Genomic DNA, 15,792 nt, shown 5'->3' with positions numbered 1-15,792 from the left:
GACCACCTTTACCTGTAAAGGGACTTACTTGGGGTTTGAGTGGGTAGAAGATTAACTTTGGTGTTTGAAGTCACAAGTTTAAAAGTAATTAAATTACCTTGGCAGTTGACTCCTTTACTCCTGGTGGAAGATAAAGATAATGCAATCTCATCTAAGTTAAGAGGGGGAAGGAGGGCTACAATAAAGTCACTCATAAAGATCAGGGAAGCCTAAAAGGAGTGAAAGCTAGTATCCCCTCCCTGGGTGAATGTCCACTTATAAGGTAGATTTGTCAATCTGCCCTCCAGACCTATGTGAGAAGGGAACAACAGGGTATTGGAGAGAAACAGCAGGGCAGAAAGAATAATGCTAGTGAAGAGCATATATCCTCATAGTTGGCTTGAAAATGTGCATGTATTTTGCACTCGTTAATTGAACAATAAAGAAGGTGGATGGGTTACATATCTTGACAGTGTCCCACTTTATGATTATCAGCACTGAACCCAGAGATGAGAATGAAGGGAAGCCTAGGGGAACTGTGTTAGGAGGAGATCAAGCCAAGCAAAACTGCTACAAAAAGTCACAAACTCAAGAATGTATTACCCTGCTGGACTCTGAGCATCTCAAAATGCTCCCCACTAGGATGCCACCTTTTGAATATTTGATACACAAAGGATATTGTTGGCCATTGGTGTACACCAGAAAGCAAGCAGCAATCAAAAATGTATTTTACGTAGGTAGCCATATATGTAAGATATGTTGAAATTTTCACCTATTCTTAGATCAACAAAGGGGAGAAAAAATGAACAAAATAGCAGACTCCATCATAATCATACACCCTTGATCACAGACCCACACAGAACACTGGGCTATGGAAAATAAAGGGAATATGTGCATGCACTTAGAATTTTAAATTGAACAAGTTTGTTTTTGCAATGAAAGCCTCCTGACTCCTTAAAAAGTGACAACAGATAGAGATTCACAAAGCATAACCCAAAGAAATATCAGAAAACAAGTTTCATACTTTCACACAAGATCCAGATCAAGATAATTTAATGAGGATCTTTCAATAATGGAACTGCATCTTTAAGAACGTACTGTTTCCAGAGTTTTGTCAAGGATGTTGTAGGATGATAGAATGATGTTGTTTACAGCAAGTCTTTTCTTTTTCCTGGAGATAATTAAAAGTGAAAGTGAGAGCCCTCATGAATCTGCTGTTGGTAATTTCAAGAACACTTAGATTTCCTCTTCAATTTTCCTTTACGTTTTGACCATGAAAGCAGGAGCTGTGGGTTCTAGGGGCACGATTTCTGTAGGCTGGATTTTTGTTTTTTTCTGTAGCTTTTGGCATACCTACAGCTGCCAGCTTCCCCCTGAAAGCCTAGTTTAGCATAACTTAGTTACTTTCCCATCTGTTCTTCCATCTTTTTTTTTTTTTTCGTATTCTGCATTGCATTGTGGGGAAAAGGCTGGCAAGGCCACCATACACAAGATCTTAAGAAAACATTATCTTTGACTTTGTACCTAATAAACTTTCTTTTATATTCTTGGTTCTTAGGAATTTCAACTGTATATATAAACAGCAAGAAATAAAGGTTGCAAAGTGTGAAGAATCATATAAGATAATTTCTTATTTGTGGACTTTGAATTCAACACATTTTGAGCCAACAATGAAATAAAGAATTCCTCAACCTCTCCTCTTTGCTTAATTGCCAGTTGTAGACTTTAGTAGCAAAAGCAGAAAAAAAATCCATTGATGATTATACATCTCAAAAAGTTGACATAATTCTCTGAAGAAATTAAATTAAATTTTGACATGTTTTGAACTCCAGTGCAATTGCAGAACTTTACTGATCTTTATTTACTTAAAAGTCTTTTCCTACCTACTCATAAGTTATTTTTAATGTTCTGTTTTATACCAGAACTGGCATCATATATCATTTGATGTGCCAACTACTAATTAACTGAGTAAGTAAAATTTGAGTTTTCAGTGATTAAAAGGCCTAACACTTTATTCAAGTTGTATTTGCTATTTTAATTGTTTTTTCTTTAATTTGAAATACAGCTGGCAGTTGATGATTCTGGAACACAAATTTTCCTCGTGACCTTGAAAGAGCTGTATTTCCTTATGAGGTTTATAGCCATCTAGAACCATTAATACATGTAATTCCTAAGTTTAAGAATTTTGCAAGTTATTAAAAAGATCTTACATTATTAAGCTATGCTCAGGCCAAAAGAATGAGCACTGTATTCAGGAATATACATTCTCTGGCGCATCTTATTGCAACCTTAATTTTTGAATTATTCTTACCACTTCGATGTGATTATTGACTGAATCATGCCATTATGTCAAAGGCCAATCCCTACCATATTCCAGTGGGAAAGAAGACTTAATATTTAGTTAATTACATTTGTCCTAGTAAGCCTGAAATTCCCATTGACTCTCCAAGTTCTCAATTTCTATTGCTCATAGGTGAGTTTATTGACGGATCTTACTCCACACTGCAATCCTCACTGCAGTGCACACTGTAATTCAATTGTCTCTAATATTAACAATTCTTCAGTTCAGCTCTCTAGAATTACAGGTGTCACAAGTTACAAACATGTTCCCGCTGCTTCTGCCTGTCTATACTTTAGTTTGTAACCTGTGTCTCAGAAAATATCTGTCATGAAATTTGCTTTTCTTGAAAGCAAAGAGGAGTTTGTATTACTTCAGTACTTACAAATTGCTTACACATATATCATTGTTCAGTCCTCTAAGTATCATTATCATCCCACATTTACAGATGAAGAAATGGAAGCCCACAAAGTCAGAGGACCCAAGTTACTCCATCTACAAATGTGGACCCCCACATACAAACGTAGATAGCCTATTTCACAGTTTTCATTTCTTTGCTGGCAGCCACGTTGAGAACACAAACTCCAGAGGCAGAGTTCTAACGTGTGAATCCTGGCTCTGGCCACTTAATAGTTGTGTAGCCTTAGTGAAGTTGCTTTCTATCTTTGTGCCTTACCATCTTCATCTGTAATGTAAGAATTATAACATTACAACTCCATATAGAGTTGTTGTCAATATTGTGGTAACAGCTTAGCTATCTAGAATATTACGATGACATTTTATTTTTAAAATATTCTCATCATTATGCAGACAGTTCTCCATGTTACCTTGGACCTACCTAGTTTTCCCACTTTCTTGCCTGTAGTTCTCAAGAGTATCTGCATTCTGGGAATGCAGCCTCCTGAGATAGGGAGGGACTGCCCGCAAAAGCCCAGGTCTTGCTCCTGTCTCTTCTAGGGACTGTAACATCTTGTGTTAGGGAAGAATTGCCCAGGACAGCCTGTGCTTTGGGCTTTGTTCCTTAGAAGCAGGAAGTCTTTCAAAGCTTTACTGAGTGAGTCATATGGTTCCTGAAGTATACAACTGGGCAGGCTGTCTTTTGGGGTTCTCTAGCTGTGGTGTAGATGGGGTGCACACAGTCAAGACTCCTCTAACTTGAGCAGCTTTCTTGAGTCTTAGACCAGCTCACAATGAATGCGAGACTTCTTTTGTCCCTTGCTGCCTCTCTGTAACTAATAAATCCACTGAGCATAAGTTGTTGTGTGTGAGTATGTTCTGTTTCACCAGCCTCAGATAAATAGTTAACTAGTGCATGGTGGACAGAAATAATAGCCCAGGATACTGTAGGAATAAGTATATATGGACTTCTGTTTCTGGTGATTGGCACAGTGATGATCTTTGCTATTCTCCAAGCAACGGGAGTCTTCCCTTGGGATTGGTAATTAGCAAACCTACTTTGCACATTAATTACTGATTTTAATGAGACTTTTTTTTCAGACATCTTTATCTGTTGCTCCAACATAAAGTGGCTACTTTCCCTGATATGAAACTCTCACCCTGTGGAACACTTCTTCATCATCATTTTTGAAAATTCTTTTTACCTCTTTCACATGTTGGAAAAAACTCTTCTGCATCCCACTAATTTTTAATTCTTTAGTCCTTATTAGAGAAGCAACCGTTCTCTTACTCTTTTTTTTTTTTTTTTTTTTTTTTTTGAGGCCGAGTCTCTCTCTGTCGCCCGGGCTGGAGTGCAGTGGTTGGATCTCAGCTCACTGCAAGCTCCGCCTCCTGGGTTCACGCCATTCTCCTGCCTCAGCCTCCCGAGTAGCTGGGACTACAGGCGCCCGCCACTAAGCCCAGCTAATTTTTTTTGTATTTTTGGTAGAGACGGGGTTTCACCATGTTAGCCAGGATGGTCTCCATCTCTTGACCTCGTGATCCGCCCGTCTCGGCCTCCCAAAGTGCTGGGATTACAGGCATGAGCCACCGCGCCCCGCCTTCTTAGTCTCTTTAAAAGAAAGAGTGCTTGAGAAATAGAAGCATTGAGAACATACACAGATGAAAATGTCATTATTAATACTTTACCTGGTTATAGAATGCGTGGTTACATTTGCTGACTATAGAAGTGTGGCCCTCGCTGTCTTTGAGATTCTGATCCACCGCCATTCTGATCACCAAACTTTTCTAAGTGACTTGTCATCTGTCTCCAAATATATAAAGGGTGATTGGTGGGCCTTTTATCATTCATTGTGCTGGACACATTTAGGGGCATGAAAATCTATCATTTTATGATATTCAATCTAGGAAATTTTTTTTTAAATAATTTATTCATTTCCATTTTCTCTTCTCTATATTGCTAAATGCCTATTTAGATATTATGTTTTCTGGGTTAATGTTCTAAATTTCTCAATTTTGTTTTCCTATTTTCTACTGTTTTCTTGTTTTCTATGTTCTCTGTGATTTCATTAATTTATCATCACTTTTTATTGTTTTTTACATTTTTAAATTTTTTAAAATTTTCCTATTATGCATATCCAAGAGGTTTTTAAGGTCACCAAATCTGTTTTTTGTTTGCTTTGTTTCTATTTTTATTTTGATTGTATTTACTTATTTATTTTCAGATGGAGTCTTACTCTGTCCCCTGGGCTGAGTGCTGTGACATGATCTCAGCTCACTGCAACCTCCATCTCTCTGTTTTTTTTTTTTTTTCATTTTTTTTGTACTTGTGGCTTTATGCCTTTATTTATCTTCTTACAATGATTTTAATGAGAATCACAAGACGTGAGCATGAGCAGTCAGTCACAAAATTTGACAATATTTTTCAGTGTAAGAGACTGAGAAACAGTTACGGAAATTAGAAGTCCACACCTACTTTTGTCAGACTGTGGTCCCCCAAACTAGACATTTACAAGCTCTTTACACCTAATTCCAACCATTGAAAAGTTCCATTGCTCCAAAATCCTAATCACTGAAGTGATTGCTAGAGCAGCTGCCAAAAGAAAATTACCATGAAATCAGTAAAACATTGATTTGGTCATTAAATGGTGACAAACATTACTAATGATTATTCCCCCAAAATGCATGAACTAGAATGTTCTTCACATAGTGATGAAGACAGGCCAGTCGCTAGCAGTGACTGTTAGCCCTTTCATAAATTCACTTATAAGCTGCTACATCATGCCAGGAGAATTGTACATAGAGGTTAAAGCATCTCTCTCAGCTATTTATTAGAATGTCATTTTTCTGATAATGAAAATGAGGCATATAACATTCTTTGAAAGTTTATGAAGGTTGACTAAGATAATATGTGTGAACACAACAAGAGTTGTACACATAAGGCACTTAAACCTCACGGTGAAATGGCCTAGCTCTGTGGCCCTTGTCCTTCTTGATTTCTTGTTCTACAGCAATGTGTGTAAAACAGTGTACTTCCCTTGAATCAACAGTCTCCTGGCTTGACTTCAATATAAAATCTCACTCTGTGTATCTCTTCATGGTATTGAACTAACTAGGAAGGCGGCAAGAGAAAATGACAATTTCATATAAAACTCAATGTGTTGAGATAAAGTGCCTGTCAGAATCTCATTCCCTAAGGGAAGAGCAAAGCCTGCACATCAGAAAATGAGCAGCATGACATGCCGTACTCTGCTGTGAACTGGAAGGAGCTGGGCCAGCTTCTGCCCCCAGGTGTTCATTCACAAGTCTCAAGGCCAAACACGTGAGTCAGGCAGGGAATGGGAATCCATCAGGGCCCAGCCAGCACCCTGTCGAGCTTGGTTATGGTAATTAAATGAATCTGTCTTAATATTTTTATGGATAAAATAAGAAGATAATTATTTATCAAATTTTTGTACTACAGCGTATTACTCAGTCTAGAAATAGATCTTAACATTTTGCATGACATGAATGAGATTGAAAAGTGATTTGAAAAATGAAACCTTTTAATCATGGCAGCTAATTATCTTGCAGTTTCTTTTCTGCTCTCCTGGATTTCTCTCATGTCACCCCCACTCCTGATTTCTTAGTCTTTCCCTTGTTCTCAGCCTCCCACCTTCACCCCCTCAAATCTGGCTTTCCAGGCATCTTTTGGGAGCACAGAACAGCCATGTGTGACAGTTCGCAAGTACTTTAATTCAGACTTTTCTCCTTTCATGTATTAGATGAAAATTCATGCATCAGAACAAACACAATGCAAACTTTCTGTTACCTCTGTGGCTTCTTAGATTCAGGGTATAATTAAATTATACCGGGAATTGGGCAGTAGAACAGTTTAAGGAGAGATACGGGTGTTTTATTTTTTTAAATCAAGTTTTTTTTTTGTTTTTTTTTTTTAGAGGACCCCACCAGCTGGAGACAGGATCTAATTACATCCACAACCCTCCTCATTCCTTCAATGATTCACTTGTTCATCCCCTACTAGATGTCAAGTTCAGTGCTTGGCCCCAAGACCAATAATCAAAAGATATATATATATATATATATATATATATATATATTTTCTGTTTTCACAGAACTTATAGGTAGAGCCAGCATTTTAAATGCATGAATTTGGAGTATTACAGTGCTCTCAAAATAGCAAGTATAGGATTCTATATGTGCAAATTTGGAAAAAAAAATTTTTGATTGCTGGGTTTAGAAAAGTTTCAAAAAGGAGATCTGGCCTGATAAGAATCTTTAAACGAAAGTAGCAACTCACTGGATGGATCCAGGCAAACGCAGGAAAGCTATGAAGTTTGTAAATGAAACTTTGTCCCTTAGAAAAAAACAAACAAAAACAAAAACAGAAACTGCATTTAAAGATTTCTGGAAATTCACGTTTGTCCCTATTTATAACAAGCAGAAAAGAAGACCTAATAGTTGTTAAGTCCTTCTGTGCCTTAAATCTTGATAGAATTCAAGATTTGAGGGACATGATACAGGTCATTTTGCAGATAAGTGTCATGCTAAATAGCCTTGTTGAAAAAAATTCTCTTTTTTAACTTTTATTTTAAGTTCCGGGGTACCTGTGTAGGTTTATTACATAGGTAAACTTTTGTCATGGGGGTTTGTTGTACAGATTATTTTATCACCCAGGTATTAAGCCTAGTAACTATTAGTTATTGTTCCTTATCCTCTCCCTCCTCCCACCCTCCATCCTCCTGTAGGCTTGCTAACTGAATTGCATTCTAGAAAGATCATTCTAACTACAGTGTGGCAGTCATACGGAAATACTGGAAGCAGGCACACTCATTTGATACCTACTGCAATAAATCAAGGAAGAGGTAATCAGGGACTGAAGTAAGGTTGTCACAGTAGATACCAAATGGAGGTCATTCTTACAGATAATATGAAAGTATAGACATAAAATGGAAATGAGAGAGGTGGAGGAGTAAAGGATTATTTTGAGTTTCATGGGTGAGATTAGAAGCACAAAGAAAACAAGGAAAATTGGTGACTTCTGTTGTCAGTGGTGGATGTGTTTTGTTAGGTACTATTTCGCTGTTTACTTATTTCCATCTTCTTGTAGATACCAAAGAAATTGAAGTATGATACCAAGAGTTGAAATCCTGGCTCTATCTGCTTGAATCTCTGTTATTTAGAGCCAACCAGTTAATATCTTTGCACTTCAAATTATCCGTGTACAAAATAGGATCAACTTTAGTATTTAACTTACAGGTGTGTCTATAGTTTATTGACAGGCTTGGCATATGGTAAGCACCAGCAAAGTTATTGTTGCTGTTGTGTTGATGTTATACGTATCACTTCATCACTATGTTTGGGTGGCAGCAGGGGGAAAATATTAAGGTAATGGCAAAATCTGCAATTACTTTTGTACGAAACTAATAGAACTGACATAACTTAATCCACTGCAGAACACTAAGTCCTATCTCACTTGAGGTGCCCTGCTGCACCCTATTACAGTATTTCTTCTAATAAACTTTCCTTTCTCTAATCTGTATTGTTATTGGTGAATTATTCTTAACAACCCATGATTCGACCACTTCCAATGATGCTGATGCTGGGACTCTGACACTGTTTTTTTTTTTTTTTTTTTTTTGAGGCCCCTTTTATCTTCCTTATCCTGAGCTAGAAAAGAGTACCTCAAAGACAAAAGAAAGTAAAAATATAACATTTTAAAGTATTTGACCGAGAAAGTTTTACCACAGCTGCCATCTGTTCTTTCTGAGAGCTACTACCCGTGAGGCTTCATCTACATAACAATACAGTCTTTGCTTGCCGTGTGATATGATTTTGGCTGTGTCCACACCCAAATCACATCTTGAGTTGTAATTCCCACATGGCAAGTTTTAACTTCCTTATCCAGAACTAGCAAAGAGTACCTCAAAAACAAAAGAAAGTAAAAATATAACACGTGCTGTTCTAGTGATTGTGAGTGAGTTTTCATGAGATCTGATGGTTTTAGAAGGGGCTTTTCCCCTTTTACTCAGCACTTCTCCTTCCTGATGCCATCTGAAGAAGGGATGTATTAGCTTCCCCTTCTGCCATGATTATATGTTTCCTGAGGCTTCTCCAACCATGCTGAACTGTGTCAATTAAACCTTTTTTCTTTATAAATTACCTAGTCTTGTGTATGTCTTTATTAGCAGTGTGAGAACAAACTAATACACCATACTTCTTATCCACAGTCCTTCTATAGCTTGTGACACTACCTGCCCCGACCATCCAGACAAAAGCAGGAAAACTATAAAGTTTTTAAATATGAAAAAACTTTGTTCATTAGAAAAAAACTCAAAAACCAAAAATAAAAACTGCATTTAAAGATTTCTGGAAATTCACGTTAGTCCCTGTTTCTAACAAGCCAAAAAGAAGACCTAATAGTTTTTAAGTCTTTCTGTGCCAAAGGATAGAATTCAAGATTTGAAGAACATGATACAGGTCTTTTTGCAGACCTCCAAGCCTCTATTATTTTCTATTCTATAAATTTCAATGATCTGGCTCATCCTTTGAGTCTTCTTTCTTTCTTTTTTTTTTTTTTTTAATTTTTTTTTGATGGAGTCTCGCTCTATCGCCCAGGCTGGAGTGCAGTGGTGCTATCTCGGCTCACTGCAAGCTCCGCCTCCTGGGTTCACGCCATTCTCCTGCCTCAGCCTCCCGAGTAGCTGGGATTACAGGCACCCGCCACCATGCCTGGCTAATTTTTTGTATTGTTAGTAGAGACGGGATTTCACCATGTCAGCCGGGATGGTCTCAATCTCCTGACCTCGTGATCTACCTGCCTTGGACTCCCCAAGTGCTGGGATTACAGGCCTGAGCCATCGCGCCTGGCCATCCTTTGAGTCTTATAGTTGCAAGGGTCCCATGCCTATATGCATGTTCATCAATTTGGACCCATTTTTTCCTGTTGTTCTGTCTATTGTCAATATCTCGTAACAACCTTAGATTTAATCCTCCAGAGAGAAGTTTTAGACTTTCCTATACTACGTTTCTTTCTGCTACGAAGCCTTCGCAAATACTGTATCTTTAGCTTGGAACCCTGTTTCTTTCTGGCTAACTCCTATTGACTTATTTTGTGGTCTGTTCTTACAGGAAGTCTTCCTTGGCACTTTACATATTGATTAGGGTTCCCTTCTCCACATTTCTATGGGTCTCTGAGCTTATATCATTGGTAGACTTCTGTTAGGCTAATGCCATTCTTGTTCACTTATATATGTCTCTGCAATTTGATTTCCAACACCTAGCATAGTTGTTGGATGAGTGTAGTTCCAGCAAATAAAATAGTTCCATTTGTTGTTGGATGTTGTTGGTGCTCGTGACTGACAGTATTATTCCCATTTCTAATTACTGGTATCAGTAAAGTATCTAGCTCGGCTACACTCTATACACTATGCAAAAAAGCATGGAGATCATTCCTACAACATCAGGGGTCCTCTCTCAGCTGTGACCCCTAATTTTATAAGTTGTCACCTTCTCCCTTTCTTTCCTTTCTGCTTTAAAATAGTTAATTCTAGAGGGTAACTATGACTGTTCTTTTTTCTTAATAGGAATATCTCACTGCTTATGGTGTGGTGAAGGAAATGTGTGAGCAAGCAAAGATCAACTGAGTCATGACTGGTTTGCAAAGCTTGCACTGCCCTGTAGTTTGTGGAGAGCCAGTGAAGGGTTTTAATTAAGGGAGGAACAAGGCTAGATTTTCATTTTAGATAGATCTCTCTTCTACCTCTGCAGAAGACAGATTTGAGAGAAAAGTGAGAGGGAACAGGGAAGTCAGTATTAAGGGTATTTAATACTGAAGACCAATATAGTAAGGGCCTATCCCCAGAGTCAGCAAATTTTTTTTCATAAAGTACCAGGAAGTACATATTTTAGACTTTGTGGGCCATATGGTCTCTGTCCCAATGACTTAACTCTGCCTCTGTAGCTGACAATGTAGACAAAATATAAATGAATGAACTTGTCTGTGTTCCAATAAAACTTTCTTATGAAATGTAAAATTAGAATTTCATATGTTACACAATATTATTATCATTAGTCACATATTATTTTCATTCTTTAAAAGCATTAATAATGTAGCAACCATTCTTATTTGCTGGCCGCACAGAAACGGGCAGCATGCTAGATTTGGCCTATATAGTATAATTTACTGACACCTGGCATCTACTATTTATTTGTTTGCAGAAGAGAAGAGGGATTTTTTGAATGTGCTGATAGGTAGTAGGCTTTGATTTACTAGTAATTCATGAGTTCCTAGAATAGTATGCATCAAATAATAAATATCCAAATATGTGTTGAATAAAGATAAATATATCAAAACTTGGTGACATCAGATTCTGGCCAGGAAGAAAACAAGAATAAATGTCATATTTTAAGTTGGTTGGTTCTTCTGCTCAGGACAAAGCATTAGCTGAATTTAAATTGATTAGGATCATCCACTAAACTTCCATGGTATCCAGAGTTTTTGTACCAATACTTCTAGAACTATTGCTGACTGAAAAGTTATCTTATTAGTATGTTTCCCAAAGAATATTTACCCTTTAACTGGGGATTACTATGAACTCTCCTTAATTGAGACATTAGCTTTAATTTATTTTCACTGCACTGGAGAAACAAAGACATATTTCTCAAAGATTTTCATTTAGTATTATTATTATTAGCTTGAAATACAGACAATAGCAGTCAGGGCCTCAACATGGAAAATAAGGTGGAAAAATTATGTTACTTATATTACTATTTTTGTTCTCTAATTTAACTTTGTCTTAAGTTTCCCAAGGCCAAAATGAAGAAAACCATTGAAGTACCCTTTAAATTACTTTCTCTTCTCTCCCATTTCTTTCCTCCCTTCCATTTTGTTTCTCACATATTCCAATGACATTTCCAGGCTTAGAGACAATTCTCCCTCTCTCTCTGCTTTCCCTCCCTCCTTTCCTCTTTCTCCTTCTCTTTATTCAGACATTTATGACCTTGAGACTTGTGGTTTCCTATAAAGTAACATGACTAATATTTAAAGTATAATTTATTATGTTTTTTGGTAGACATATACTAATATTTTCAGAATAGAATTATATATCTGGAATCCAAAAAATAACAGTCAAAAGGAAAAGAAACATATAAATGTGGCATTGTAAAAATGTATCTGCCAAGAGTCATCCACACAAATCATCTGGGGTAAAATGTGATGTCATTTTGGTTCAATCAAACAACCTTTAAGCACTAGAGCTGCATTTTCAGAGTTGTCACATGATGTGGGGCTCATAGAATTTTACTTTTGTAAGACAATCACACTTTTTAAATCTAAGAGATCTTTGAAATTCAGAACTAGAAAAAAAATGTCTAATTAAAAAATGGCATCAGGGAATGCAACAGTCTGATTGGGTCAATTGCTTCCTGCCCTAGTTTTATGAATTGAAATTACTTCTGCTTACTAATGGCATTAGAAAAAACATTAAGCTATTTCTACATATCAAGGTTAGACAGGTTAATGAAGAACAGGGTCCTCAGGCATCATTGTTTATAAAATTTGAGCAACCATGTACAAGTAAAAGTAGGATATTACGACATTACCATCGCATGAAGTGTTTTGAACATAACTAGCTTGAATTAATCTCTACCATTCTTTTTCTGGTGATTATTCTCTTTTTTCTTTAAGCTTCCCAATTTCTTAGAATTCTTATTCCAATTCTAGCCTATTTTCTAGGATTTTTGCTCTTTACTCTTATTTTAAAACTCTTTCTTTATCTCTTTGCTTTTCTATATATGTAGAAAAATGTTTTCTAAGTATTTCTGTTAATTGATTAAACTATTTTCTCTCCAGTGATTAAAATCATGAACAAAATTATATAACCCCAAATACTATCTTTTACATCTCTCTAACTCTTAAAACCAGGGAGAAATATTTTTAAAGAAGGTTTGGAAGACACAGAGATCTTATTTGGATCCTAGATCCGTTAATTCTACTTTTCTAAAAACTAAGAAACAAAACAAAAAACGTTTAATTCAAACTGTTTTAAAAATCCTATAATCTGTATTCATTTTTGTTAGAATTGAGTGCTTAATTCCCTCATTAATTAACACCTTTATTTTTTTCAATATATTTATTAAACCTATGCTATGAAGAAGGTACTTTGGTACATTTCGTGATTAAAAAAAAGATCTTGAGGCATAATAACCACCTCAAGAAACTAAGAAGAGTTGAATGATAGATGTATGTTTATATCTTCTTATTAGTATATGATACCAGGCAATACAAATTGGAAATATAAAATCCTTAAAAAACACAAAACCAAATATTGATCATAAATCATGGAAATATTTGAGTGGATAACACAAAATTCACCTTTAGAGAAAGTAGTATTTCATTGTCACCTTGAAGATGTAATTTATAAAGACAGCCAGTAGAAGAGAGTTAGATAAAAATTTGGTTATTCTAGAATTCCAGGCAAAGCAAGTTTATGTAATTGATTAAAGTTTGAGAAAATAGAGCCAATGAGGTACAGTGAATTTATTTTGTAGGGGTATGGTTTATGGAAGTTAATCTTGAGCTATGATATGATATATGATCTTGAGATATGATATGAGCTATGATATGATAGTAAAAACAGATAGCAACGGAAACATTAGAATGGTAAGTTATGTCAGTTCTATTTTTCCTTAGGAGTATTTACAGACCTTAAGGCAGGAGCTTAAGGGTAATTTGGACCTTATGAGCCACATAGATCATGATAAATAATCACATTTGTAGTAATTTTGGTGCCTTCATGTAAGCAAGTGTGCAATGAGTTTTGGCATGGCATTTCGGAGACGTATAGAAATTCTAGTTATTTATAAATGTTAAGTTTAAAAGAGGTCTGGAACCAGATACTGACTTTAAATACTAACAAAGTTTAATTACTTCTAAATCCCCCAGTTTTGCCTGTTTGAGGGTCACCAGGTGGTCTTTGCTTCCTTCTACATTCCTCCAAGAAGGAGTTTTCGTCTCTGAGACCTGTTCGGTGATCACTGGGTGATTTTTGCTCTTCTCAATAACCACCATTTACCTCACTACTGTAGATTTTCTCTGCAGTCACAAACCTCCCCGACAAGAGGGCAACTTTTCAGAGCTATTTCTGTGGATTGTAGCCCCTCCAAATAGTCATAGCAAAATATGCCAAAGAAGTGTGAACCCAAAAGTATCTGAGACAGGTCTTGATTAATTTAGAAAGTTTATTTTTCCAAGGTTAAGGACGTGCCTGTGACACAGCCTCAGGAGGCCCTGAAGACATGTGCCCAAGGTAGTCAGATCACAGCTTGCTGTCATACATTTTAGGGAGACATGAGACATCAGTCAATATGTATAAGATGTACGTTGGTTTATTCCGGCCAAGTGGGACCACTCAAAGTAAGTCTTCCAGTTTATAGGTAGATAAGAGACAAAAGGTTGCGTTCTTTTGGGACTTTGATCATTCTTTCACTGAATACGCAACTTACATGAGAAAGGAGGGTAGAGGGATAGTCACTTACGTCTTTAGTCTGACTCATTGAATATGCATTTTTATGTAAACGATAGGACAGAGGTAGCAATCAGATATGCATTTGTCTCAGGTGAGCAGAGGAATGACTGAATTCTCACTGTCCTTTGCTGGCACCTGTGAAATAAGCTAGTAATTTACATGACTGGGGTAAAATTCAACAGAAGTGTTCTAGGGTGAAGACCTTGAGGCCCACAAGGAAATTCCCATGGGCAAATTGTGAAGGAGGTGTGTAGTTGTTTTTAATTTGTAGCTAACTTATAAAATAATAAAATAGGAGGAAGGTTTGCCTAACGCAGTACCCAGCTTGACTTTCCCTTCTGGTTTAGGAAGGGAAATAGGAAAATAAATCTTTGGATTTATACAGAAATATATAGAGAAGTATATTTTCAAGTAAAATGTGCTGGTTTCCTTCGGTTCCCCGTTTGAAATTTAATTTTCAGAAAGTTTCACATAATAGAGAAGAATCGGTAGCTATGTAGAGATTTGGGTTAGAAGTTTCGAGACAAGAGGAGGAGAAAGCATATATAGGAAAACAGGGGAAAAAACTCTCAAATACACTACCATATACCTTTCTTTTTTTTTTTTTTTTTTTTTTTGAGGCAGAGTCTTGCTCTGTCTGGGGTAAAGTGGCGCGATCTTGGCTCACTGCAAGCTCCGCCTCCCGGGTTCATGCCATTCTCCCGCCTCAGCCTCCTGAGTAGCTGGGAGTACAGGCGCCCGCCACCGCGCCTGGCTAATTTTTTGTATTTTTAGTAGAGATGGGGTTTCACCGTGTTAGCCAGGATGGTCTCGATCTCCTGACCTCGTGATCCACCCACCTCGGCCTCCAAAAGTGCTGGGATTACAAGCGTGAGCCACCGTGCCCGGCCACCACATACCTTTTTAAATCCGTCTATTAGTCCTCCAAATAGGTCAGTTCACTTAAACAGCTCTGTCTCTTTGCAGGAGGTGCATTGCAGACGGGGCCCATCAAGGTTAGGTCTCTATGCAGTGTAAGAATAAGGAAATTTAATAAGAGACTTTTCTATGTAAACAAACAAACAAACAAAAACTCACAAAGCTTAACGTCTGGAGTATTCTCCAAGCTACTTTCTGAGTCTGAATAGCAGTTCACTGAGAAGATTTCTGAATGTGAGCTAAAGTATTTTCAGCTGGAGCAGAGCAGGCAGTGACAAACTGACAGAATTTCCTGGTTTGCAGTTTGAATGTCATAAAGCTTGTCCATCCGCAACCATCAAGGTAATTTCTCTGAATTGTATTTATCAAGTTGACCAGCTTCAGCATTCAAAGCCGCAGGAAAAGCAGTTTCAATTTTAGTGAAAATTGAAAAAAAACAGAAGGATAGGAGGAAATTTGAAAAATATTAGTTTGGAGATTCAAAGCTTAATATTGAAAAAAACTAAAAGAATTCAGTATCTAGTCCAGATTGTAGATAAAGAATAAAATCCTCAAAATAATGAGCTAGAATCTAATAACAGATGTACTATAATTGCCTTTTTTAAACACAATTTTTCTCTCCACATTCATTTC

The 15,792-nt window shown here is 36.8% G+C and overlaps 1 long non-coding RNA gene across 1 annotated transcript in view; it reads right to left on the bottom strand.

The window, feature by feature from the left end:
* Positions 1 to 15,792, bottom strand: part of LOC106998298 (uncharacterized) — a 105,520-nt gene that overhangs the window by 70,537 nt on the left and 19,191 nt on the right. Inside the window, exon 2 of the long non-coding RNA XR_001444726.3 lies at positions 15,141 to 15,245. This is a non-coding gene — a long non-coding RNA (uncharacterized LOC106998298). The remainder of the gene's footprint in view (positions 1 to 15,140; positions 15,246 to 15,792) is intronic.

This window comes from Macaca mulatta, chromosome 5, assembly GCF_049350105.2.
Source record: "Macaca mulatta isolate MMU2019108-1 chromosome 5, T2T-MMU8v2.0, whole genome shotgun sequence".
NCBI classification, from domain to species: Eukaryota; Metazoa; Chordata; class Mammalia; order Primates; family Cercopithecidae; genus Macaca; species Macaca mulatta.
Note: the sequence above shows the minus strand (reverse complement) of the source record. Positions and strands in the feature narration are given on the sequence as shown.